Source organism: Miscanthus floridulus, chromosome 19 (genome assembly GCF_019320115.1).
Source record: "Miscanthus floridulus cultivar M001 chromosome 19, ASM1932011v1, whole genome shotgun sequence".
NCBI lineage: Eukaryota > Viridiplantae > Streptophyta > Magnoliopsida > Poales > Poaceae > Miscanthus > Miscanthus floridulus.
This window is the reverse complement of record NC_089598.1, coordinates 66,848,961-66,874,284: the sequence shown is the minus strand read 5'-3', so window position 1 is coordinate 66,874,284 and position 25,324 is coordinate 66,848,961. Positions and strand designations below refer to the sequence as shown.

Below are 25,324 nucleotides of genomic sequence, written 5' to 3'. Positions count from 1 at the left end.
TAAGAAGTATCAGACTTGAAGTGAAATGAAAAGAGTTCGAAGTAAAATAATGGGCCAATGTCTGTTTTCCATAGTCCAGACTAAGCAGACCACACTGACAATGTCTCTTGGTGGATTTTACAAGTAGTTGTCTCTTGCTACATTCAATTCCTTGAATTTCTTTCCATTTCCCTTTATTCCAAATACATTCTGTAGTAGCTAACTGGGAACTGCAAGTACACATACCGTCCCTCATGTTGTTTGTTCCTATTTGTCTCTAATTTACATCAAAACGAGTGCAAGAGGTCTGTACAGATTTTATAGTTGTGTCCTGCAAGTACTGATCTGGCTGCCTTGTGTATAAAGATAATATCTTATTTTTTGCAGAGTGCATAATCTATAACTCTACTCCTTGTAGGTCATTGGGTCACACCCATACTTGTAGTGATGTCAACTCCAACAAGGACTTTTCTTTTGTGCAAGCAAGGACTTTTCTGTTGTGCTGTCCAAATGTTTCTGTGAACTCTGTATTTAGGAGCTAGACCTGTTGTGTAGTAAAGATTTGCATGTTGCTCTAAACCAACAGTATATAAGAGCTGTCATATTGCTGTATTCCTAGTTCACTAGTCTGTACAGTTCGGTCTATTTGGATTGGGGACATGTGAATTTATGATGAATAAACTCTTCATGGATCACTTGTGTTAAATTATTGTGTAATGTGCCCTGTGCCCTGTGTAGATGCATGAACATCTAGAATTATGGTTGTAATATATTGTGATTTGTGGTTCACAATTATGGTTGTGATATATTGTGAGAAAATGGGTTCTGTGTGATGGTTGATATATATATGTATATATATGAAATGCTTATGTCGATGGAATGCAAAAAACAAAAAAAAAAATTAAATTTCTGCCTCTTTGCCGAGGGCAATGACCAAGGCCCTCGGCAAAGAAGGGTCCTTTGCCGAGGGCCCTAGCAATAGCCCTCGGCAAACATTTTTTTGGAAAAATCCTGAAAATTTCTTTGCCGAGGGCCAGAGATCAGGCCCTCGGCAAAGGTTTTTTAAAAAAAAATAAAAAAAAAACTATTTCTTTGCCGAGGGCCGGTCCTCAGCAAACAATTTTTTTTTTAAAAAAAAAACCTTTGCCGAGGGCCCTGGCAATAGCCCTCGGCAAAGATTTTTTTGGAAAAATCCTGAAAATTTCTTTGCCGAGGGCCAGGGAGGAGGCCCTCGGCAAAGGTTTTTTAAAAAAAATAAAAAAATTTATTTGCCGAGGGCCGGCCCTCGGCAAACAAAAATTAAAAAAAAAAACCATTTCTTTGCCGAGGGTCGGCCCTCGGCAAAGAAACCGCCAACGGCACCGGCGCGTGACGGCTTCTTTTCTTTGCCGAGGGCCGTCCTGGCCCTCGGCAAAGGCTTTGCCGAGTGGCCGATAAAGGGCCCTCGGCAAAGACCCCTTCGCCGTCTAAAAATTCCCCGAGGGGTCTTTGCCGAGGGCAGCTCTCGGCAAAGCCTTTGCCGAGGGTTTCTGGCCCTTTGCCGAGGGCCAGAGGCCCTCGGCAAAGCATGCGAGTCCAGTAGTGCAGGAATGTTTCCTCTTTTTATTAAAAAAGTTACCAGAGTCAAGATTTAGTCGTACCTTTTCTTGGATCGGCTGGGCCCTTCTGCAGCGTCACAGCCGCCGGAAGGCGCCGTCTTGTGTTTCCCGGCTGGTCGCTGGACGGACGGCTCCGGAATTTCGTTTCTTGGCCACGGTAGGTTCAGCGGCGCCTGATGTTCAGGTGTACCGACGGCTGCGGTGTAGTCCGGCTTCGGCAGCAGCGGCAGATCCAGGCTCGGACCCCACCCTACCGCGTGGGGCAGATCATGATCCAGTGCCTGCGGCTGAGGAAGCGCAGAGATGGCCTGATGGCCGAGGCCGTCGACGAAGACAGTGGCGGCATGAGCCGGCTGAGCTGGTGGTGACGGGGCGTACCGTGCGATGGGGTTGTTGGCCGTCCTTGTCGGCGGCGGCGTCGGCATGGGACCTCGGCAGCCGGGACGCAGTACGGCGTTCAGGTCCCAGTTGTTGCCGTCGCGGCGGTCATCCCAACCTAGAGGCTCCATTCGTTCGCCTGGCCTCTCTTGGGCAGTGGAGGAAAGAGGGGAGCGTTGACTCGCTGCTCTACTTTATTGTTGTTGTGATGTGATAGCAGAGAGAGACAGTGGTGTCGGAGACAGGCTTGGTTGGAGAACGGGGAAAGATGAGCGCTGGCCGGGTACTGTTTCTGGCTTATATAGGGCGACCGGTCAGGGCTCGGCCAGCGTTTATTTGGGGCCTGGTCGGTGTGTGTGTGTGTGGGGGGGGGGGGGGGGGGGGGGGGGGGGGGGGGGGGGGGGGGGGTTAATGTGCCCCACTTGAGTTTGGTAAAATTTCAACCGGCCAGGTGACAGAAATAGTGCTGTGGCATTTTTACGAAATGAGAGAAATGCATGTACTGATGTTACTTCGTGGTTTTACCCTAAATGTGTAAGAAGAGGTAGCACACTTGTGGTCATAATGTCATCCTTGTATCTTTATTGTGGTTCTTACTTTGATAGCTATATCCTTGAATTGCACACTTGTTATATAGGAGTATAATATATAGCTGTCATAATGCAGAATTGCATATTATCAATTACATATGTGGATAGCTTAACGGCATTGGATTCTGTTGATCAACATAGAATCTTTGTGGAGTAAGCTACATCTTGCAATGTTGCCCTAACATCAGACCATTGCTATTGGTTGATCACATATACGATAGGCGCACATGTGTTGATTATCCATGTTTGAGTAACTAAATTGCTATTTTTGTGGCGTCTTTATAGTACTTAGTGATTCCACAAATAGATTGACACGCGAAAGTATAATTTTGTCTTCTATTATATTATAGTTATGATATACATATTGCACACGTGAATAGCCTAACATTGGATTCTCTTGATCAACATAGAATCTTTGTAGCGTAAGCTACATGTTGCAATATTGTTGTAACATGAAACTGTTATTGGTTGATATAAGATATGACATGTGCACATGCGTTGATTGACCATGTTCATATAACCGAATTGCTAACTTTTGCAGCATCTTCAAAGTACTTAGGTCATATCACAAATAGGCTGACATGTCATCAAAGATGTATCGGTGGGATATAGAAAGTACAAATTTGTCCGGTTTTCATATTATCCGAAGTTGTATTACATATCGCACACGTGGATAGCATAACATTGGATCCTCTTGATTGATTAGAGGGTTTTGTCATGTATGCTACATGCTACAATGTAGCACTGGAACATAGTTAGTTGATCAGATACAACAGGTGCACATGTATTGATTGGCCATGTTTGAGTAACTGAATTGCTGATTTTGTCGTCTATGAAAGGAAAACTGCTTTGTTCTCCCACACCGCTTCTCTCTCCATTTTCCTCTACTAGAAACATGGTTAGGCGCAGCTAGGTCTACATGCAGGCAAGGGCTAACGTGGCCGAGAGGGGGTTGCGTAGAGAGGTGTGTCAAAGTGGGGCTGCAAGCAGCGCAACATATATAGTGAGGCTTGGTAGCGGCAAAGCCTAGATTGGGGAAGCATGGCACATCCAATAGCAAATGGGGGAGACGTAGTGAGTCACATCCAGACAAGACCACAAGTGGGCCCGAGTGGGTGGCTAGTCAAGGGGGGCGCAGCAGAGTGGCTATATGTGTTGTTGAGATAGGCAAGCTCGCTTTAGCGCGCAAGGGAAAACCTTTAGCTTCCACAAAAACTTTGGTTCTGAGTGGATGTAAACAATCGTCTACTTTGTTGAGCAAAGTAAACCTTTCCAAAGTAATTGGGAGCTCTAGTCCTTTCCAAACAGTATATGGCACGAGCAAAAAATAGCTTACCACTTCATTGAAATTTGTTTGAAAATACTTCATCCTAAACTAGCCCTTATTAGTTACTGCCCTAAAAACTTGTAGCAGTAAGTTGTGTTATTTTCCAATACAGGGGTCAATCCACCAATATGCCGATGTGTGGCAATCACCGGAGCTTCCCACCGACAAGGACCCCCACACTACAACCTTTATAGGCTTGACTATCTCTGACGTATGTTGTTGTGCAGGGTTTGCGCCCATGTCGCAAGGAAGAAGATGATGTGTTGTTGGACAAATATCAGATAGAGGACGGAGGCGCTGCTAGGCCTAGAGGGTCATATAATTATTAACAATTATGAAATTAGAAGCCCAAGCCACAGCCCATAGCGGAAGGTGATCGAAGACGCCTTTGCGGTTTTGCCGATTTAGTTACCGTTGCCACCTGCACTCACTGAGGTCCTATGGCGCGAGCACGAGCCAAGAGTAAACAATCGTAGATCATCAAATCATCGTTATTAGGGGCAGATCTAGCCTTGTTTCTAGTAGTCTCAGGCCTACCCTATGTTTTAGACAAAATTATCAATACTAGTTAGATTTAGAAAGTCCAAATTAAAAGTCTAACATTCTTCAATACTACTTCGGTCCCCAAATTATCTCTCCTTTCGGCTGGTGCTCAATTGCCGCTAGGTTTAGATTATATCGATTATACACCATATTGACTGCGATATATTTTTGCTAGGTGTACCCTAGGTTCAAATTCTTGGGTCTGCAAGCAATCTTTATGTCCAGGGGGGAAGCGATCCAACAGACGCTTGAGAGGAAGGTCTGATGCCAACGATGAAGACCATGGTTCTACCGTAACACTCAAGGGGATAAAAGAAAAAGGTCCCATCCAATTCGGGTATATGTTGATCTACTAATCATAAGTATTGTCCAATATTTGGTTTCATCTTTTAATTATGTTTATGTCTATTATGAACCAAAAGTCAACATTTTGTGTGTTTGTAACATCATTTTACATCTTTTATGGCTGTATATATAGATCCTTATTATACATCGTATTATTGTCTCTTGTTTTCCATGTAACTACTTCGTTACACAACTTAATAGTGGGAGTTCGTCATAGGTGATTTTTTTTCTAAACCCATCATTACGTGTCAAGATAATAAATACCCATCTAGCTCCAACCTGCCATTACGGGATTACTTTAGGTAGGCACTCGCCTAGGCATGCAGGCCTAAGCCCAGCGATGTGCAAGCGGCACGACACCGGTGACGCGGCTACGTAGATGATGGCATTGTAGCTATGGGCTGCACAAACTACCGGGATTCCGGTTTCTAGGATGGAAACAACGGGCTTCGGAGGGACTCGTAGTCATCATGCAGACTGACACTTGCTACATCTGCCACCCATAAGACTGTCTCCATCGATCGCGACCCAAAATACAAGACTCATTCGTCCTTTGGATAGCGCTATAGGCAAAGAGTTCAATACTTATTTTTTGGTCTTCTCCAACAAAGATCCAAAAGACAACCCTTTCTTCAAATGGGTCTTCAGGAGGAAGGATACTTATATTTGGATTATGCCTCTCCTGATATCTAAAATAGGATCTTCCATATAGCACTTCTATTGAAGGACTACAGATATTATAGTTGTGAGTTTAGGACTCCACAATAGGTCTCCTAAGTAGAGACAGGCTAATAGCTTTTACCGTGTACTACAAGCGTCCGTCTACACAGGCTGCATCTTGTGTACGGCCCACGCGGGCCCATATTGGGCGCTCCGTCGTACACGTGGTCTGATTTGCGGCCTGGAGCTAGCAGGGATGTGGATGTCTCCGGGACAAATGGCATTTCGGCTGATTCTAAAAAAATGGTGGCATTTCGGCTGCATATGGCCAGTCCATGGATAGCCTGTATTTATTACGGCATTTTTTTATACTAGTATTATTATCAAACATGTTATGGTGCAATATAATACAACGTATAATTTATTGGACCAATGCTCATGACAATTTGTTGGATAGCTATTTTTATTATATTTAATTAGATTTGACCCAACCATAAGTCTAATAGATTCTAAGACACATAATAAATGGTAGTACAAAAAAAAATAATTATGTATAGAAAATTAACAAGAGATCTAACTTATCAATTCCATTCCGGTGGCCATTCTGGTTTACCCATTGGAATGGAACGTGCCGATACCAGTGCATTCTGGTGTACTGTTTCGGATTCAATAATTTAATAATATGTTCATGTATACACATATAAATAAACTATTATTACAAATTCTTTGAGCAGAACTATTATTACAAATAAATTTAATAAACACTAAAGCACATATAAAGCATTGGCACAGGCCCAACAGCGGCCCAAGCTACATTGGCCTGTGAAAACTCAGCCGCAGAAACACAAGAGGCACTGAACAACAGTAGTCAACGCATCCCAAATTCCCAATCGAGTGCCTCGCCTGCTCGGCGTAGGCCGCCGCCGCCGCCTATAGACGAGGGCTGCTGCTGCGCTCGATGTGCCTCCTCCGCACTCGCGAGAATTTTGGATTCGCTATCGCTGGTGAGTGCTTCGCCTGTTGCCGACCGGTCGATACCTCTACATGCATCATCCTCTTTCTCTGCTTGCTTCTTCTCTGTTGTCGAAAGCTCTCCATGTTTGTTGATTTCATGCTTTTCTTCCGGTACCGAGATTAACGGCAGGCGTGATTCCGTCCGGAACGGCCGGATTTGTCCGGAACGACTGGAATCGCCCAGGATAGAAGGCGGTACAGGATGGCGCGAGTTTTGTGCCGTTCTGGTGGCCGGTAGGAGGCGTTTCGGTCATTCAGGCCGGTACCGGAATGAAATTGATAACTATGCAAGAGACTGATGCACGTTGAATATAGGTGGCCTTTGTATCGACCGGTTATAAGTTTAAGAAAGGCAAAGTGAACGAGTTTGGCGGTCAGGCCATGACATCAAACTTTAAGCTAGAAAGTTGAGAGTGGGTGAACCTTTAAACAAGAAAGATGAGAGTGAGGGATGACATAGACCGAGGGACACAAGAAAGTGAGTTTTAAACGGACGAGGGAGAGAGCAGTGAATGATGGGAAAAAGAAAATTTTGCTTTTTAATATTGCTCGTATATAGGTATAATTATAGATATAGGCTAACAAATATGTCCATGCACCCCCAACGATGCCATGACGTCAAACTTTAAACTATAAAGTTAAGAGTGGGACAAACTTTAAATGAGAAAGATGAGAGTGAGGGATGATATAGACCATGGGACGGAAAAGGATGAGTGTTGGACGGACAAGGGAGAGCGTAGTGTGAGTTGGAAAAATGAAATTTTCGCTTTAGTATTATATAAGCATAGATATAGGTATAGACTAGCAAACTTGTTCGTACGCTGCAACGGGATCCATTACGTCTTGATTTCTGATTCCGTACCATCTCAATATATAAGTCGTTCTAACTCATATAAACACGGGTTATAAATTAAGGTCATACACGGAACATGGAAAGCACAGAGACATTTTAGAAATAAAAAAAGTGGGTTGGAAAAAAACTCTTCGCTCTTTAATATTAGGGCCCTCTTTGGTAAGGCTTTGGCTTCTCCAAAGAAGGCACATATGAAGTTTATTTAAAAGCCCTGACATAGAGAACTTTTATAGAGATAGAGACAGATATAGAGAGAGAGATATAAAGAGATAGAGATAGAGATAAATCACATTTTAAGTTTGTATACTATAACAAACTACGATTCAACATGTCTTTTATTCATAGAGGTGGATATGGGCTATGGGCCACCCTAGCTTATAATCCTAGGTATGGCCCAAAAAAATTATTACATCCCTTGAAAATTTATGGCCTAATGCGTTAAAAAAAACTTATGGCCTAATCCAGCAAAAAGGTAGAAGCCACGGCCACCACCCCACCAACAGCGTCCCTTCACAACTTGTGCGGCCTAGCTAGCCTCTTCTCTTGGTCCTCGCTCCGATCTCTCTCTGCTCTTGCAGGTGCTCCATTCGCACGGCAAATGCATCCTAGCACCAGCGTTGTCTCGGGTGACGATGTGACCATCGTATCAAGGACGAACGCGCGCAGGCGATGGTGCAAGCAAGCGTGGCAAATCGATCGGCGATGCCAGAGTGGGGCTACTGCTGGGGCATGACACTTTGGAGCTGCCGGCTGTCGCTCTGATATGCGACGCACCAGTTTGTGCGGACATGACGCCGTCTGGCGTTGCGGCAGAACGCATAGCAGCTTGACCGCACCTAAGCTGGTACTTTCCCATTCCCTAATTTCTATTTCAATCTTGGAATCCCGAATCTTTATGTCAATTTTTGTCCCAGTGAGGCAGTGAAGCAACAAATTGCCAACGCAATCAAAAGTGCGCAGGTGGTCATGCATTTCTAACATTTTTTATTGATAAATTATATTTTATACTTCCTCCATCGCAAATATAAGTAATTCTAACTTTTTAGAGAGTCAAAACATCTCAAGTTTGACTAAATTTATATAATAAAATAAAAACATTTATGATACCAAATACCTATCATTAGATCCTGCATTAGTTATATTTTTATAGCATACATATTTGTTGTCATAATTTTTTGTAATTTGCTCTATAATTTTAGTCAAACTTAAGATATTTTGACTCTGCAAGAAAGTTAGAATCACTTATAATTTGGAATAGAGAGAGTAGATGACATAAATTTCATCTTAAAAAATTTCAGCTAGTATGTACGCGCAGGTCTGAACATACAAATTCACGTTATATTGTGTTGATGTTATACAAGAGCCGTTGTGTTGAATTACAACTTAGCATAAACAAGATCTCAGACTTAGACTAATCATGACCGCAAACTTAATCTTATGCAGAATTGATCTTCGTGACTAACCAGAGTCTATAGATGCCATCTGAACGCCTCGATCTGTAGATGCAGTGGGGTTGATGTAGATAAAGTTGATGTTCCAATCTTCACAAATTAAGAGCTGGGGCTCTCCCTTGATGAAGAACTTGATGTAGATCCGATTTGTAGCCTTCCACACTCCTAGAACAAGGATTCATGCTTCCAAACCCCTCGCAGCGCCTAATTGATCAGTTAGATGGTTTTAGGTGTTGAGGGATTAGCCATAATCCCGAAATTACCTTTGGTCACATATATACACTGTGGGGCTAGGGTTGACTCTGGATAACTCTTATGATTGCCGATCACGATAAATAAAATAATAGATCGACACTGATAGGTGGACCTTAACTTATGTGTTAAGTTGGACTCAGTTAGCCTGAGATCACATACAACACATTGATCTACATCATCATTAATTTTGTATTAATGGAGTGTTTGGTTTGGTGAATCAACCCATTTTAGATAAGGTGATGCATCATGAGTCCATTTCTCAAATTTAGTAAAACGATCTCATTCCACATACAAGTACTTACTACTAGCTTGTGAGGAATGAGGTGATGACATTCCATTCCACAAACTAAATGAAAAATTAGAAAGTGAGATGATGATGTACTACTTCATTCTACAAACCAGACACCCCCTACATTATTATGTTTCCATACCGTTTGTTTGTGATTTAAGAGGAATTGAAATATATCGTCTTGAACTATGCATTTGTTGATTAAATAGAAATATATTGTCATTAATTTGGTATTATCAAGTTTGGGAACTAAGAAGAATTGATCACATTGAATGAGGCAGTGGGTGTTGGATATTTGATGCACTCAAAATGATAGGAGATTATAAGATGTTCAACTCACTCAACTCAAATGCAAGTGAATATTATGTCAACATCACATTTTGTGACAATGGCAATGGCAAATTTGTTGGCTTGGGCATGCTACTATATAAACGTCTTCCCTGCCGGGTTGGAAACCCCTCATCACTGTCGGTTTTAGCCCTCAGTGATGATATGTGGACGTATCACCGGTGGTCTAAAAACGGCGGAGGTAATGGGTTGTCACCTTTGTCTTAGCGTTTGATCCAACAGTGATAACTACATGGTCACCACCGGTTTGTAGCTTTATCCGGGACTGATGATACTCTAATCGTCGGTTCACAGCTTGATCTAGCGTTGATGAGCGGTAAAGTCACCACTAGTTAGTGGTGCAATCCGGTGGTGATGAGTACTTGATCAACATTGGCCTATTGTTTAATCCAACGTTGATGAGTACTTGATCAACGCGGCCTATTGGTTGATCCGACACAGTGATGATCGTTCTATGAACACCTTATCATTGCTTGAACCAACAGTGATAAATACTTGAATGCTGATCACAGCTTGATCCGATGTTGAAGAGCATATCGGTTTCGGACAGGCGTAGCTACAGTAGCAATAATGCAGCTTCATAATATTTGTCCATATGAAGCTTAATAGAATGTTCACAATGCATAAAGATACATTCATAAAATCCATGCATCGTATCCGAGCACAAGTTTAATTTTGAGAAGAACAATCCAAGCTTACACATAATTTGAGCTAATACAAGACCTGTATTACAAGTTTAACAAACTAATGTGCCCCAAGATTAGAAACGACAGTGCTCTCCACTCAGACTTTCATAATGAAAAGACATGTATCCCAAGTATGTGGATGTAGTAGCTGCAGCGCAGAGTGGGGGTAGCAAAAAACGTATGAATTCACAAAGTTTGAATATTAAAGTAGGCTATAGAGGTTTATATAATTCATTGGGTAGTATACAGTAAAAGATACAAACTTGGCCCATGTTTCAAGATCTTTTGCCGTACTTGTCATAGTCTCTATGTGAAATTTTTTATAATAAAAAAACTCGACCTGCGGGGATAAGACAGCCCTCGTGTATTTTGTTTAAGAATAAGACATTTTTACGCAGGTCGAGAAAACTCCCGAACCTCTGCCCCATCCATACACAGCAGTACCGTAGTTCCCGTGAGACTGGGCTAGCCTTAGACATGTGCTTTGGCATGAGGTAGACGAGGGGATTTTTTTTTCAACGCGTGGATAAATTATGCCTCCTCTGGCCAACAATGTTGGTTGGTTAAAGGTAAGGAGGCGGTATGATTGCCATTGTTTTCACGAGGATCTGCCCTGAAAAAAAAAGGATGTACTTGAGTTGACCAATATAGACATACATAGCTTAATTGAAATAGATAACACTTAACTAGTAGAAGGCGAGCAAATACTAGCAAACTTAAGTGACAAATCACAATTCCAAGATCATATCGAAGCCAAATATGTAAATTGATTACAAAATTTATACAGACAGATACCTACTTAGAAAGAATTTGTGTAATTCAGTTTTGTTATTCATTTATCTCATGTTGGAATCATAGATGACAAAAATGATCATATTCAATGAGTTTATCCATGGAAGAAAGTAGCTAGGAATTTTGGGAGAATAGCATCACTTCTGTACCTATGTATATGTCACCAAAATCCTTTGTAGACACATGAGGCACCTCTATACTCGTGTTTAAGCATCTCGAAGAAAGTTGTCCGAGTAGGAGAAGATGAGGCTTGCCGGAGATGTCAGCGTAGGCGGCTAAGGAGAGGTGGTGGCGAGTGGCACGCTGCTCAAGACAGGAGGCGGCTTGTTGGGGTGCCTTTTTTGTCGGCCGCCTACGAACTGACTCAATAGGTGAACAGGGTTGGTGACGAACAGACATGTCGATGACAATGCTTGAGGGGAGCGGGCACAAAGGCTGGCAGGGGTCGTTGCGAGTGGGAACAATGGTGCGAAAGGGAGGAAGGGAGCACGCTACTACACTAAAACTTAACCGAGCCGCGCCATGAAGCAGGCATGTCAAGGAGTAGGCGCAGGGGGTGGGGATTAAAATTTTATGGACTAAATTCTAGCCCATGCGAGTCAAAATATGTCTTGAAGGGCTCTATAATCGTCGGTCGGTTCCTACCACCGGTGCTCATGCAATTAATCACCATTTGTTGGGGGAAGCGCTCTCGCAGCGGCACCACCACCACCACTCCCTTTGTACCTCCAAACCTGGACCCCTTACTCGGCTATGTCCTACAAAGTACCCTATGCAGGTTCAAGTGGTGAACGTCATGAACCCCGAAGCACCTTTGGGAGCGTCACCCATGACATCGTTTTGGGACCTCCAATGATGACATTGAGTAAGTCTGTTTTGTTGGACCATGAGCCTTCAGCAAAGGCGATAAGACCATGGGCGTCTCCGTCAGCGCCCTCTAAGCCCCTGTGAACATGCTTAGGCGAAGGCACCTTGGGAGAGTGGCATGCGTTGATCCCCAAGGGTGTGGTCCCCAAAGATTGCGGTCAAATTAGCTCGGGCCCAAAAGTCTAGGTTGCCCCTAGACAGAATGGAAATATTCCGCATCTGTGTGATCATGCATGTAATTTCATCGCCAGTCCTGGTGTATGCTATAAATATTGGGATAGAGTGACTATGTAAGCAGGGGAAATTATTGCCATTTATTTCATATTTATTAGATCCCAAAATTCGTGTGACCTACTCTTTCCTCTTGGGGGTTGTTCTTGGCCTCCATCTTTGTCGGTCCTACGTCGAGGGTTCGAAAGCTGAGCAAGACCCCCATAGTTGGCGTCGTCTGTGGGGACCCCATCGTACCCGATGGCCAAAAGGCCATTAACCAAACAACCATCTCGTGGAGACGTTGTCGACAGAATATCATCGGTAGTCCACAAAGGGGTATACCCATGATGGTAGATTGATTGGTAGAGGTACGTGTGAATAGGAACTAGATGGTAATAAAGACACAAGACACAAGATTTATACAGGTTCAGGCCGTCAAAATGACGTAAAACCCTATGTCATGTATTTTGTCGGTTTATATTGATGAGATAAACCCTAGGCTAAGTCTGGGATTTGTATTTGGATCTCGATGCTGTTGACGGTCACTAACACCTATTTTGACCATCAACATTCCACCCAAAAGCATGATAAAGTCAGGTAAATCATCATCACATATGTAGAATTTTGTTTATAATTCACCTAGTTCCACTTGTGCTTGTAGAATTATTTGTATGCCAGAAATTTAAACAAAAAATAGGCCAAATTGGTGACAAATATGGACATAGGGAACAAGTGGACGTGGTAGGGGGCCATGGGCCCACTTGGCCTCGCCGCTCGGCCCCACAAGGGCATCGCCCGACCCCCAAGTGGCCCTACCACGTCACTGATCTATGGGAGCTGCTCCAGAAGTAATGGCAAGCATCCATTCAATGTCGATTTGATGAATGGCTCAGATTGGATGGCCTTGGATCCATGGGCCCATTGCCATACACTTGGGAGGCTCCAACTGACTTCCTTCCCGAATTTTGACATATGCTAGTCCTACAACCGCCATTGGGAGCCAACCAGCATCGTAGGATGCAAAGGCTGTGCATCCTAGGGCTGCCTAGCACACCCTAGCCGTCGCCCGGTGCCCTAGGGTGGCCATCGACCTCCTAGTTGCCTACAAGTACCCCCTTCTCTCTACACTATAAATATGGGGTGTGGAGCTCGGTGAAGAAGTGCCCCATTCATTTTCAAGCTCTCCAAGCTTCTCCAAGCTCTCTAGCTTAGCTTAGCTTTAGAGTAGTAGTCTAGTAGTGGAAGTAGAGCAAGAGCGGAGCTTCTCTCAGAGTTTAGAAGAGTCTTCTAGGTTTGGTATAGCTCCTTTGTAATTCTTTCATTTAGCATTTACTTTATTCAGTACTTTATATTCAGCACTTTATTCTAGTATTATTGCTTTGCTTTACTTAAATACTTGTTCATTATTGTTCATCATTAGTGAGCTCAGGTGCTTATTGTTTGGCATTAGTAGCACATGTTATCATATTATTAGTAGTCTTTCGTTAGTATCGGTTCCACCGTCTAGTTAGGGTACTTTGATCTCATTTCAACGTAGCTCAGATCAAAGTAGTAAGCCTATAGATTAAGCGAGGTGCTTAGGCTATAGATTACTTGTGGATATGGCTAGGCCTTCAGATAGATTGTGGTAGGTGGCAAGTGGTGACAGCCTTGTCTATCCTCTGTATTCTACCACGTTAGGTATTAAATCATAGGGCTCATGGTAGATCTTGTCTATTTAACTCTCCTAGTTGATAGACGGGCTATGCTCTGAGGTACTAGCGCATTTCTCCTAGTCATTTATTTACCCTTAGTTGCTGAAAGATAAATCACACGCTCTCCCACCTAGCTATCTCTAGCTTGTTTAGTAGTTTAGTATGTAGTTCAAACACAACCCACTCATTATCGTTTATCTACCTAGGATGCACTTAGGCTTTACCTTAGCAATCCTATCTAAAAATATAAACCTAGCCTTTCGCCTTCCTGTGAGAAAAATATAAATTCGACACTTGGTACTCACCAAGCGAAGTGGTACGCGATAGTTCTATGCGCTTGTGGAATTTCTCCACTAGTCGTTAAGAAGTATTAACAAGCATTTCTGGCGCCATTACCAGAATAGGAACTGGCCTTAGATTTATATTTTTGCTAGCTTTGCTAACTAGCCTTTTAGTTATCCTAAGTAGTTTATCCTTTTTTCCTCATACCCTATCACTACCTAACATGATCATGGGCGACAAGTCCTTTCATGATTTTTCTGCACTCTCGGCTGCTAATGTAGCCATCGGACCCAATGTTATCAATGGGGAAGCTAACTTTGAACTTAAGCCAGCGTTAATTACGATGGTTCAAACTAGTCCATTTTGTGAAAAAGCCCACGAGGATGCAAATGCTCACCTCCAACACCTTTTGAAGATTTGTAGCACATTCACCATAAAGGGAGTGAACCAAGAGGCTATACGTCTTCGCCTTTTCCCCTTCTCTTTGTTAGGAAAGGCTAACCAATGGTTTTAATCTAACCGCAATGCTGCAGACACATGAGACAAGTGTTCCAACGCTTTTCTAGTCAAGTTTTTCACTATAGAGAAAACTAATGCTCTTTGAAATAAGATCTCTAGTTTTCAACAACTAGCAGATGAGTCGATTCCTGAAGCTTGGGAACAACTGCAAGAGTACGTCTTTGCATGCCCACACCATGGCATGGAAGACTGGCTTTTGATCCAGAACTTCTACCATAGATCAGCACGGTTAGATATGAGTCATTTAGATGCTGCTGCTGGTGGAGCATTCTTTTCGCTAAGTGTTGTAGATGCTGAGACACTGATCGAGAAGATGGTTTCCAACCAAGGATGGAGTGACAATCGACTCCAAGCCCATAAGCGAGGTATGCATTCAATTAATGAAATTGACATGCTTGCAGCTAAGATGGATCTACTCGTGAAGCGAGTAGAACATTATGAGAAGGTGAGTGTCCAAGAGACACTCAAAGCCATAGAATCCCACATGACTTGTGAAGTTTGTGGGGATCTTGGACATTCAGGAAATTCTTATCCCGAGACGTAGGAGGATCTGAACTTTGTTAACACCGACAACGTGTTTCATCCACAACAACATCAAGGATGGAATCAGCGCACCAAAATTATTACTCTTCTCAACGTATGAATAATCAAGGTAATAACAGTTATGCTCTCAAAGATCTTGTTTATAGCAATGGTAGAATGACTGATAGCATTAATAAAAAATTGCATGCTCATGACAAGATGTTGGAAAATATAAATGCTAAATTTGATGGGTTTTCTTCTGCTTTAAAGAATCAACTTAGTTTCAATAAAATGATAGAAACTCAATTAGCTCAAATTGCTGCTGCCATACAATCCTATGAAAATGATAGAATTCCTGACAAACCTGAAGGAACCATGGAGACAACCAACCTTGTTATGGCGTGGTGAAGCATCACTAAAACTTGATCATGTCATCATCAAGCATGTTAATCATCTATAGTAGCTCACCATGCTTTGCATTTACTAAAAATAATATTTATTTACTTGTAATGTAATGCATTTGTGTTGGTTTGTGTTTAAACTCAAAATTTTTTAAGGTACTTTGTGGCCTTCTATTTTTGAATTTCATTAAAATACTTGGATTTATGCCCTAATAAACTTTGAAGTGTAAAGAGTATACTTTACACTAGTGTCAAGGGTAGAGTATGAATCCAAGTCCAATCCACTAAAAATTGAGCTCCAAAAGTGAAATCAGGGTTGAATTTCAACACTTCGTCCTTTTTCACTTAAGTCATGGAAATTAGCATTGGAATCATTTTTAGGGGATTTATTAAAAAGAATTTCTCAAATAATTTTGCTTCAACCATTGCTTCATTGATTGGTGCAATCCTTGTGCTAACCAATGGTGGTATTGGTTGATAAGTTTGATAGTTAATTAAGCACTAATTAAATCACCAACTTGCTAAGTTAATCACCTTTACCAAAACCCTAACTGAAAATCCAAAGTTTATCTTCTCATCTTTGGGATTCAAAATCTCTTTAACTATTTAGAATTAGAGCTTGAGTCAGTAAATAAAGTTGGAGAGGACATCAAGCTGAGCAACTCTTGTTAAGGAAGTTTTTCAAGTTGCTTAATGAAATTAGGAGATCGAGCGAGGAGAAGGGGAGGGTTTCAGTCATGAACAGTGCATTGGCAGCAACCTGCTTCTCCTGCTTCACTTGCTCGCTGCCAACCGCCCATTGCCCTAGCATCGTTCCTTTACGAGCGGACACGCACCTGCTCACTGGTGGCCACGCGAAGCAGCTGCTGACTTTGTTTGGTTGCTTTGCTCGCATTCAGTCTCAACATTATGAGCCGAGCCTGGCCATCGTCTTCTTCCTTCCTTTGTTCCACCGCCCGACCAGAGAGCTCGCCGAGCAAATTCACCACGATCGATGCACCTTTGCTCAATTGCTCGTGCGCGTAGCTCCATTGCATCCTCGCGCATCTCCCCGAACCGCTCAAGCCGCCTATTGACACTAGAGTTGGCCGCACGACCCGTTCCCACCGTGGTGGCTCACCATCGTCGCCAAGGTTCACCCTCATCGTGGCCAGCACGTTCTGAGGCACCTCTCTCCTTTCCATCATTCATTTTGAGTTGCCCAAGAGGTCCGTGTTGCTCATCGTCCTTATCGTTTGAACTATAGAGCAACGAACATGTCGAAACACCATCTCGCTGCCAGTTCACCCTGTCGTCATCTCCATCACCGTCGACAAGCTAGCTTCGCCTCGACTTCAATTCGTTTTGCTAGCATTTGTGGTCATGGTGAGCATCTTGGACCATGTCGTCCCTCTCTTTTTGACTCTAGCATGCTGTAGTGGCTGAAACATCAACGGTGAGCTCCTCGTGAAACCCTAGATGCTCGACCACCACCACCACCATTGGATGCACCTGCTCGCCGTGGTCATGTAGGTGCCAGCCTCGTCGCCGGTGACCACATTGGCGGTGAGAACCCGCCGGTCAAAGGTAGACGAGCCACGGTCAAAGGCTGGCTAGGTCAGTTTGACCCCGGGCCCCCCACGTCAATGAGCGTGGCTAGCATAGGGTCGGGTGAGAAAAGTTTTATTCCTTTTTATCTTTTTTCCGAACACAATAAAATGTTTAGTTTCTTGCTAAATTCATAATTAAATAATCTGAGCTTATAAAAATGCAATTTTTTGTGTAGTCTCTTTATGATGTACTCTACCTAAGAAAAATATGAAATTAGCATTTTCAGTACTTTTGGTGTGCTTACAAATTGCCTCTTTTAATTAATAAATGCACCTTCCATGATTTTTATAGGTTAAAATAATAATATGTTAAACCTAAAACTTTTTGTGTAAATGTTATGTGCAATAACGTACCTACACAAAAAGTTTGGTACTTTTTTAATAATTTTTAATTATCCACTTAATTACATGCTTTATTTATTAATTAATACATGCTAAATGATTAAAGTTCATCACCGTATGACTAAAGTGTGATTTTGGTGTTGATTGTGGACCTTGGAACACTAATCCCTTGCTGTTCCTTGGCAACTTAATCATTTTCTGGATATGCTCATATCTAACTTGTTAATAATAACAATAATATTGCTTTGTGATTAATAAACTTGTCGGTGTTTCGAGTACCGACTAGTAAATTTCTAGTTTTGCGCGTCTGGCTCGGATGGTGTGCTTAGAGGACACGAGGTTTATACTAGTTCGGGCAGAAAGTTCCTATGTCCAGTTCATCGCTGCTGCTCATGTTACTAGCACTAAAAGTTTGTAGTAGGGGTTACAAACAAGTGAGAGGGAAAGGGGTGAATGGGTGCTGAGGGCTCGATCACTGCTCAGCCGTGTGCTCGTGTCATGCTCTTGTGCGGATCTAGATCGGATTGGATCCCCCCTCATGGGGTGCCCTGCTTTTTCTTTTATTGGCCAAGGGAAAGTGCGGGTTACAGCGAAGGAAAAGGAGAAGAACAACAGAGAGGAAGGCTTCCAGGATAGCTGGGTCCTTCTTCTCCTTCATGCGGCTCCTGTCGATCCTGTAGATGTCAATAGGGATGACTCCACATCGCGGTCCTATCTATCACTAGCGCCATGCGCATGCGTCATCTGCTGGTCATGGCGTTCCATCCTATCCTGACGGACGTCGTGGTGAACTGACGCACCTGTCAGCGTTCGTACGAGGGTTAGGCAGAACAACACCAGTACGCTTGACGCTGTTCTTGATGTGAATGCTCAGGTATGTCCCGTCATGGCCCTAGGTTACATCGAGCCATGCCTGTCTCTTTCTTGGTGTCAGAGTTTTGACCCAGGCCCATGCGCCTAGACCTGGAGTGGTTGGTGGCGATATGGGTCCCCGTCGGGCGAGACGGAGCCCGCGACCTTTCGGGGTCAGGTGAGATGGAGCCCACAACTTGGGGTCAGGCGATACAGAGCCTGTGGCCTTGGGCGAGACCCCCATGGCCTTAGGGTCGGGCGAGATGGAGTCTGTGACCCTTGGGTGTTGGACGAGACGGAGCATGCACCCAAGGGTTGGGCGAGACGGAGCCCGTGGCCTTGGGCGAGACCCCCGCGGCTTCAGGGTCAGGCGAGACAGAAACTGCGTCCTTGGGGTCGAGCGACATGGAGCCCGTACCCAAGGAGTTGGGCGAGACATGTTAATACGTCTTGCTCTGTCTGGGGAAGTCAGCTTGGGCGCTAACTCCCTTGCTTTGGATATCTCTAATATCGATACCTGACAAAACCTAAATGTTTAGTGAAGGAAAATTATACTCAAGTTAATTAATATTGTTAAGTCATTTTTATCCATGTTGCACTTTATTTGTGTTATGTTAGCATGTCGTTATTCTAAAGCATGCATATTTACTTACGTTTAGTGAACGAGAGTAGTGACCCTAGTGTTGAGCAAGTCCTAGAGGAGAGTGTTCACTCTGTGGAAGTTAGGTCTGAGGGCTGTGGTATTTCTGGAATATCTGACAACCCCAACACCATAGGTAAGCCCAAGAGCATACAACCCTTGTGTTTTACCAATACTATTCACTTAAGTCTTATATTTGATTCATTAAGTACTAAAGGAGTTGTTTGATCACCAATTGCTGCATTACTTGCCTTGATATGCTAATGCCATTCCTTGTTTCCCCTTTTAGTCACATAAGTTAGTTATGCTTAGCCTTGCTTACTGATAAGAGCCAAGTGGTGATTTCATCATTCGTAATGGTTCCTTACTCAGGAAGTGTTCTGAGATGTTAATAATGATTAATATTTTAACTAGAGTAGGCTTCCAATCATAGACCGATACAATTTTTGATCCACCTTATTTCCACTTGCATCACTATCCAATTGCCATTGGTTCCCATTGGTATGCTAATGGCCTTGCTATCACCCATGCCAAACTTTTTGATCATGTCCTTGATATACTTGCCTTGACTCACAAATGTATCATTCTTCAATTGCTTGATTTGAAGACCAAGGAAGTAACTTAACTCTCTAATTATGGACATCTCAAACTTATTAGCCATCATCTTTCCAAACTCATCACAAAAGTCTTGATTTGTTCATCCAAATATGATGTCATCAACATAGATTTGCAATACAAATAAATCTTTTCCAATCTTCTTGATGAAAAGAGTGGTGTCAACCTTGCCCATCATGAACCCTTTAGAGAGTAGGAAGTCCCTCAATCTCTCATACCATACTCTAGGTGCTTGCTTCAAGCCATACAATGCCTTCTTCAACTTGTACACACGGTCGGGCTTCTTGTCATCTTCAAAACCAGGAGGTTGCTCGATATATACTTCTTCATTGATGTAACCATTGAGAAATGCACTCTTGACATCCATTTGATAGAGCTTAATATTGTGGGCACAAGCATAGGCTAGCAAGATTCTAATAGCTTCTAATCTAGCAACCGGGGCATTTGTTTCTCCAAAGTCAAGACCTTCAACTTGTGTATAGCCTTGTGCTACCAATCTTGCTTTGTTCCTTACTACTATCCCATCTTGGTCTTGCTTGTTTCTAAAGACCCATTTGGTTCCAATCACATTGTGTCCCTTTGGCCTCTCTACTAATTCCCATACTTGATTTCTTATGAAGTTATTCAATTCTTCATGCATAGCATTCACCCAATCAACATCCTTCAATGCCTCATCTATCTTCTTTGATTCAATGGATGACACAAATGAGAAATGCTCACAAAATGAAGCCAATCTAGATCTTGTTTGTACACCTCTAGAAATATCACCAATTATAGTGTCCAATGAATGATCTCTTGCAATATTGGTTGGTTGGAGGATTGGAACTTGATTGCTTGCACTTGCTTGATCATTGGGTTGAGATGATGTACTAGCCACTTGATCTTGTTCATTATTATGAGAGCCACTTTTACTAACTTGATTTGTATCATCTTGCACAATTGAGTTGGAGAGCACTTGCACTTGATCATCTTTATCATCATTCACTTGCCTAGGCCTCAATTCACCAATATCCATGTTCTTTATGGCATTTGAAAGTTGAATGCCTCTAACATCTTCTAAGTTCTTATTCTCTACTTGTGAACCCTTGATTTCATCAAATTCAACATCATGAACTTCCTCAAGAGTACCACTATCCAAATTCCAAACTCTATATGCTTTGCTTGTAGTGGAATAACCAAGTAGGAATTCTTCATCACATTTCTTGTCAATCTTGTCCAATCTAGTGCCTTTCGTTAAGATATAACATTTGCAACTGAAGACCCGAAAATATGCAATGGTGGGTTTTCTACCATTCAAGAGCTTATATGGTGTCTTCTCTTTCAATGGGTGATAATAGAGGCGGTTGCTACAATAGCAAGCCGTGTTGATAGCTTTGGCCCAAAAAGATTGACTCACATTATACTCACTAAGCATAGACCTTGCCATATCAATGAGTGTTCTATTCTTTCTCTCAATAAGATCATTTGATTGTGGAGTGTACTTGGCCGAGAATTGATGTCTAATTCTAAATTCATCACACTACTCATCAATTCTAGTGTTCTTAAACTCACTACCATTGTCACTTCTAACTCTCTTGATGGTTGTTTCAAACTCATTGTGAATACCCTTGACAAATAATTTGAATGCTGCAAACACATCACTCTTGTCCATTAGAAAGAATACCCATGTGTATCTAGTGTAATCATCTACTATTATAAAGCCATATTTATTTTCACCAATGCTTGTGTATTGTGTTGGCCCAAACAAGTCCATATGCAATAACTCAAATGCTTTACTAGTGATCATCATGCTCTTCTTAGGATGGGTATTTCCAACTTGTTTGCTGGCTTGACAAGAGCTACAAAGCTTATCCTTCTCAAACACATCTTTCAAGCCTCTAACCAAGTCATGCTTTACTAATCTATTCAATTGTTTTATTCCAACATGACCAAGCCTTCTATGCCATAACCAACCCATGCTAGACTTAGTGAATAAGCATGTAGATAATTTAGCTTCACTAGCATTGAAATCAACCAAGTATAGATTCTCATATCTAAAGCCTTTGAAGATCAAATTAGAGCCATCTACACTTATGATCTCTACATCATCTACCCCAAATATGCATTTGAATCCAAGATCACACAATTGAGCCACAGATAGCAAATTGAAGTTCAAGCTCTCTACTAGCAACACATTGGAAATGCTCATGTCATTGGATATTGCAATCTTACCAAGCCCTTTGACCTTGCCTTTGCCATTGTCACCAAATGTGATACTATCATAACCATCATTGTCATTGGTGTTGATTGAGTTGAACATTCTTGCATCACCGGTCATATGTTGAGTGCACCCACTATCAAGAACCCAATGCCTTCCTTCGGCTTTGTAATTGACCTACAAAAGAAGATCAATTCTTTTTAGGTACCCAAACTTGTTTGGGTCCTTGAAGGTTAGTCACTAAGCTCTTTGGTACCCAAATGGCTTTCTTCTTTGAGCCCATCCATGGTTTACCAATGAACTTAGCCTTCACACCATTTGTACCCTTAGTGAGCACATAGAAAGAGTTAATCTTAATTGAGGATACATTAGTATTTTTGCTCTTGTTCTTGCACTCATGCTCCTTATGACCAATTTTCTTGCAACTAGTACAAAACCGACCATTGTTCTTCACAAAACTAGTCTTGTGATGAGTAAAGGCTGCCTTGCCTTTCTTGGGGTATAGCCCAATCCCTCTTTGTAGAGAGAAGCTTTTTGGCTACCCAAGCACATAAGCAAGCGGTCCTCACCACCATAGGCCTTAGCCAAGGTGTGAGTGAGCTTATTGACCCTTCTTGAGGTTCTCATTCTCAACCATTAGTGAGGCATCATAAGTGAGACTATCACTACTAGATGAGGTGAAATTAGAAGTACTACAAGAAGGGTTAGTGGGAGCAACAATGATAGGCATAGATAATGATTCATCAATTATATCACAAGTTAAACCTACATCACAAGTCTCAACATGCTTCTTTTTATCTTGCTCATTAAGCAAAGAGGAATGAGCCTTTTCAAGCTCTTTGTGAGCCTTGCTAAGCTTCTCATGGGCTTCCTCTAGCCTCTCATGAGTTGCTTTGAGCTCATCAATAGCTTGCTTAAGGGCTTTTACCTCCTTATTCAAGCTCTTGCATTCCCTTCTCTTAATATCAAAGTGTTCTTTGGCATCTTCTATCATGTCAAATAATTCATCTTTAGTAGGTTCATCATCATCACTATCACTATCATTTTCATTATCATATTCATCATCACTTCCATCATCATCACAAGTTTGTACCTTAGTGGCCTTAGCCATGAAGCATGATGAAGTGTCGAAGAGAGAAGGCTTCTCATTGATAGCAATGCTTGCAAGTGCCTTCTTTTTGGTGGTCTTGTCATCATCACTATAATCATCATCACTTGAGGAGGCATCACTATCCCAAGTGACCACATATGAACCACCCTTCTTCTTCTTGAAGGTCATCTTTTCCTTCTTCTCTTTCTTTTCCTTCTTGTCCTTCTTCTTCTTGTTGTTGTCATCATCATTGTCGCTATTGTATGGACATTGAGCAACAAGATCATCTTTGCTTCCACATTTGAAGCACCTTCTTGACTCTTCCTTGTTCTTGAATGAATATTTCTTTCTTCTAGCATGGTACCCTTTCTTCATCATGAACTTGCCAAATTTCTTGACGAAGAGAGCCATCTTCTCATCATCATCATCATCCCATGAGCCATCATCTTCACTTGATGTTTCTTGCTTTGCCTTGCCCTTGGATGATGTGGCATTGAATGCCATGCTCTTCTTTTTCTCATCCTTCTTCTCATCTTTCTTTTCCTTCTTTTTTTCCTTCTCATCATCATCTCTATATGTATCATCGGTCATTATATCTCTCAACACTTGGTTTGGTGTCATGGTGTCCAAATCACTCCTCACTAGAATAGTGACCAATGTGCCAAATCTTGAAGGCAAACATCTCAAGAACTTATGGGAGAAGTCCTTGTCCTTCACCTCTTCTCCAAGTGCTTTGAGATCATTGACAAGCACTTGAAGCCTCTGGAACATCTTCGGCACACTCTCATCCTCCATCTTGAAGCTTGTAAACTTCTCTTTGAGAATGTATGCCTTTGCACCCTTCATGGCTTGAGTGCCTTCAAATGATTCTTCTAACTTCTTCCAAGCCTCATGAGTCATCTCAATATTCTTGATTTGCTCAAATGTTCTCTCATCAATTGCATCATGAATGGCACTTAGAGCAATGTCATTGTTTTGGAGAAGCACTTCTTCGGCCGCAGTGGGATTCTCCGGATCACCAATCTCAATTTTGGTTTCTACCACCTTCCACACTTTTCTATTGATTGACTTGATATGTGTGGTCATCTTTGATTTCCAATATGGATAATTTGTGCCATCAAATTGGGGTGGCTTCTTGGTGTTGTTGATTTGAGCCATTTTTACACCGAAGGTTGTTAAGCCTCAAATCACGGTGACCTAATGGCTAGAGGGGGGGGGGGTGAATAGCCTATTAAGAATTTCTACAACAACACTTAACAAACCGGTTAGACAATTATGAGGCTAAGTAAATGTTGCGCTAGTCTACTAAAAATGCAAGCCACCTACCACAATTCTAGTTTATATAGTTTCTATCCACACAATATCTATGACACTACACTAAGTTAGTGTGCTCTCAAATGCTAACTAAAGAGCCACACTAACCAAAGTAACTAGCTCTCACAACTAGCTACACTAAAGAGCTTGACAACTAGTTTGCAGTAATATAAAGAGAGTGAACAATTTGTTTATATCGCCGTGTCGAAGAAGGAGCCAATCAATCACAAGAATGGATACCAATGAAGACCAATCACCTCGGAATCAAATGATGAACACAATATTTTTTTTGCCGAGGTTCACTTGCTTGCCGGCAAGCTACTCCTTGTTGTGGTGATTCACTCACTTGGAGGTTCACATGCTAATTGGCATCACACGCCAAACCCTCAATAGGGTGCTGCACAACCAACACAAGATGAGGATCACACAAGCCACGAGCAATACACTAGAGTACCTTTTGGATCTCCATCGGGGAAAGGTCAAGACCCCCTCACAATCACCACGATCGGAGCCAGAGACAATCACCAACCTCCGCTCGACGATCCTTGCTGCTCCAAGCCATCTAGGTGGCGGCAACCACCAAGAGTAACAAGCGAATCCCGCAGCGGAACACGAACACCAAGTGCCTCTAGATGCAAACACTCTAGCAATGCACTTGGATTCACTCCCAATCTCACAAAGATGATGAATCAATGATGTAGATGAGTGGGAGGGCTTTGGCTAAGCTCACAAGGTTGCTATGTCAATACAAATGGCCAAGAGAGTGAGCTTGAGCTGGCCATAGGGCTTAAATAGAAGCCCCCATGAAATAGAGCCGTTGTACCCTTTGACTGGGCACAACACGGGGTGACCGAACGCTCTGGTCATATTGACCGGACGCTGGACCACAGCGTCCGGTCATGTGATGCGTGCCATGTGTCCCCTCTCTTCAAATGTTGATCGCCCGATCTCAATGGTCAAGTGACGACCGGACGTAGCAGCTCAAAGTGACCGGACGCTGGACCTTAGCATCCGGTCGTTTCCAGTAAGCATCCAAAAATAATTTTTCATGACCGGACGCGTCCGGTCATGCTCGACCG

General features: G+C 42.5%; 1 long non-coding RNA gene and 1 other non-coding gene across 4 annotated transcripts; one reads left to right on the top strand and one right to left on the bottom strand.

Annotated features, from left to right (window-relative positions):
- The first annotated feature begins 6,224 nt into the window (after positions 1–6,224).
- LOC136529909 (uncharacterized) lies at positions 6,225–12,316 on the top strand. 3 transcript variants are annotated; one of them, XR_010777468.1, is made up of 3 exons: positions 6,225–6,424; positions 7,866–8,247; positions 8,731–12,316. It is a non-coding gene; the product is annotated as an uncharacterized lncRNA (long non-coding RNA). The 3 variants fall into 3 exon arrangements; XR_010777469.1 differs by having other exon boundaries at positions 6,226–6,424; positions 7,866–8,131; positions 8,202–12,316; XR_010777467.1 differs by having other exon boundaries at positions 7,866–12,316.
- Positions 12,317–14,757: 2,441 nt separating this feature from the next.
- LOC136529999 (small nucleolar RNA R71) lies at positions 14,758–14,866 on the bottom strand. Its single transcript, XR_010777510.1, has one exon. It is a non-coding gene; the product is annotated as a small nucleolar RNA R71 (small nucleolar RNA).
- Between the last annotated feature and the right edge of the window lie 10,458 nt (positions 14,867–25,324).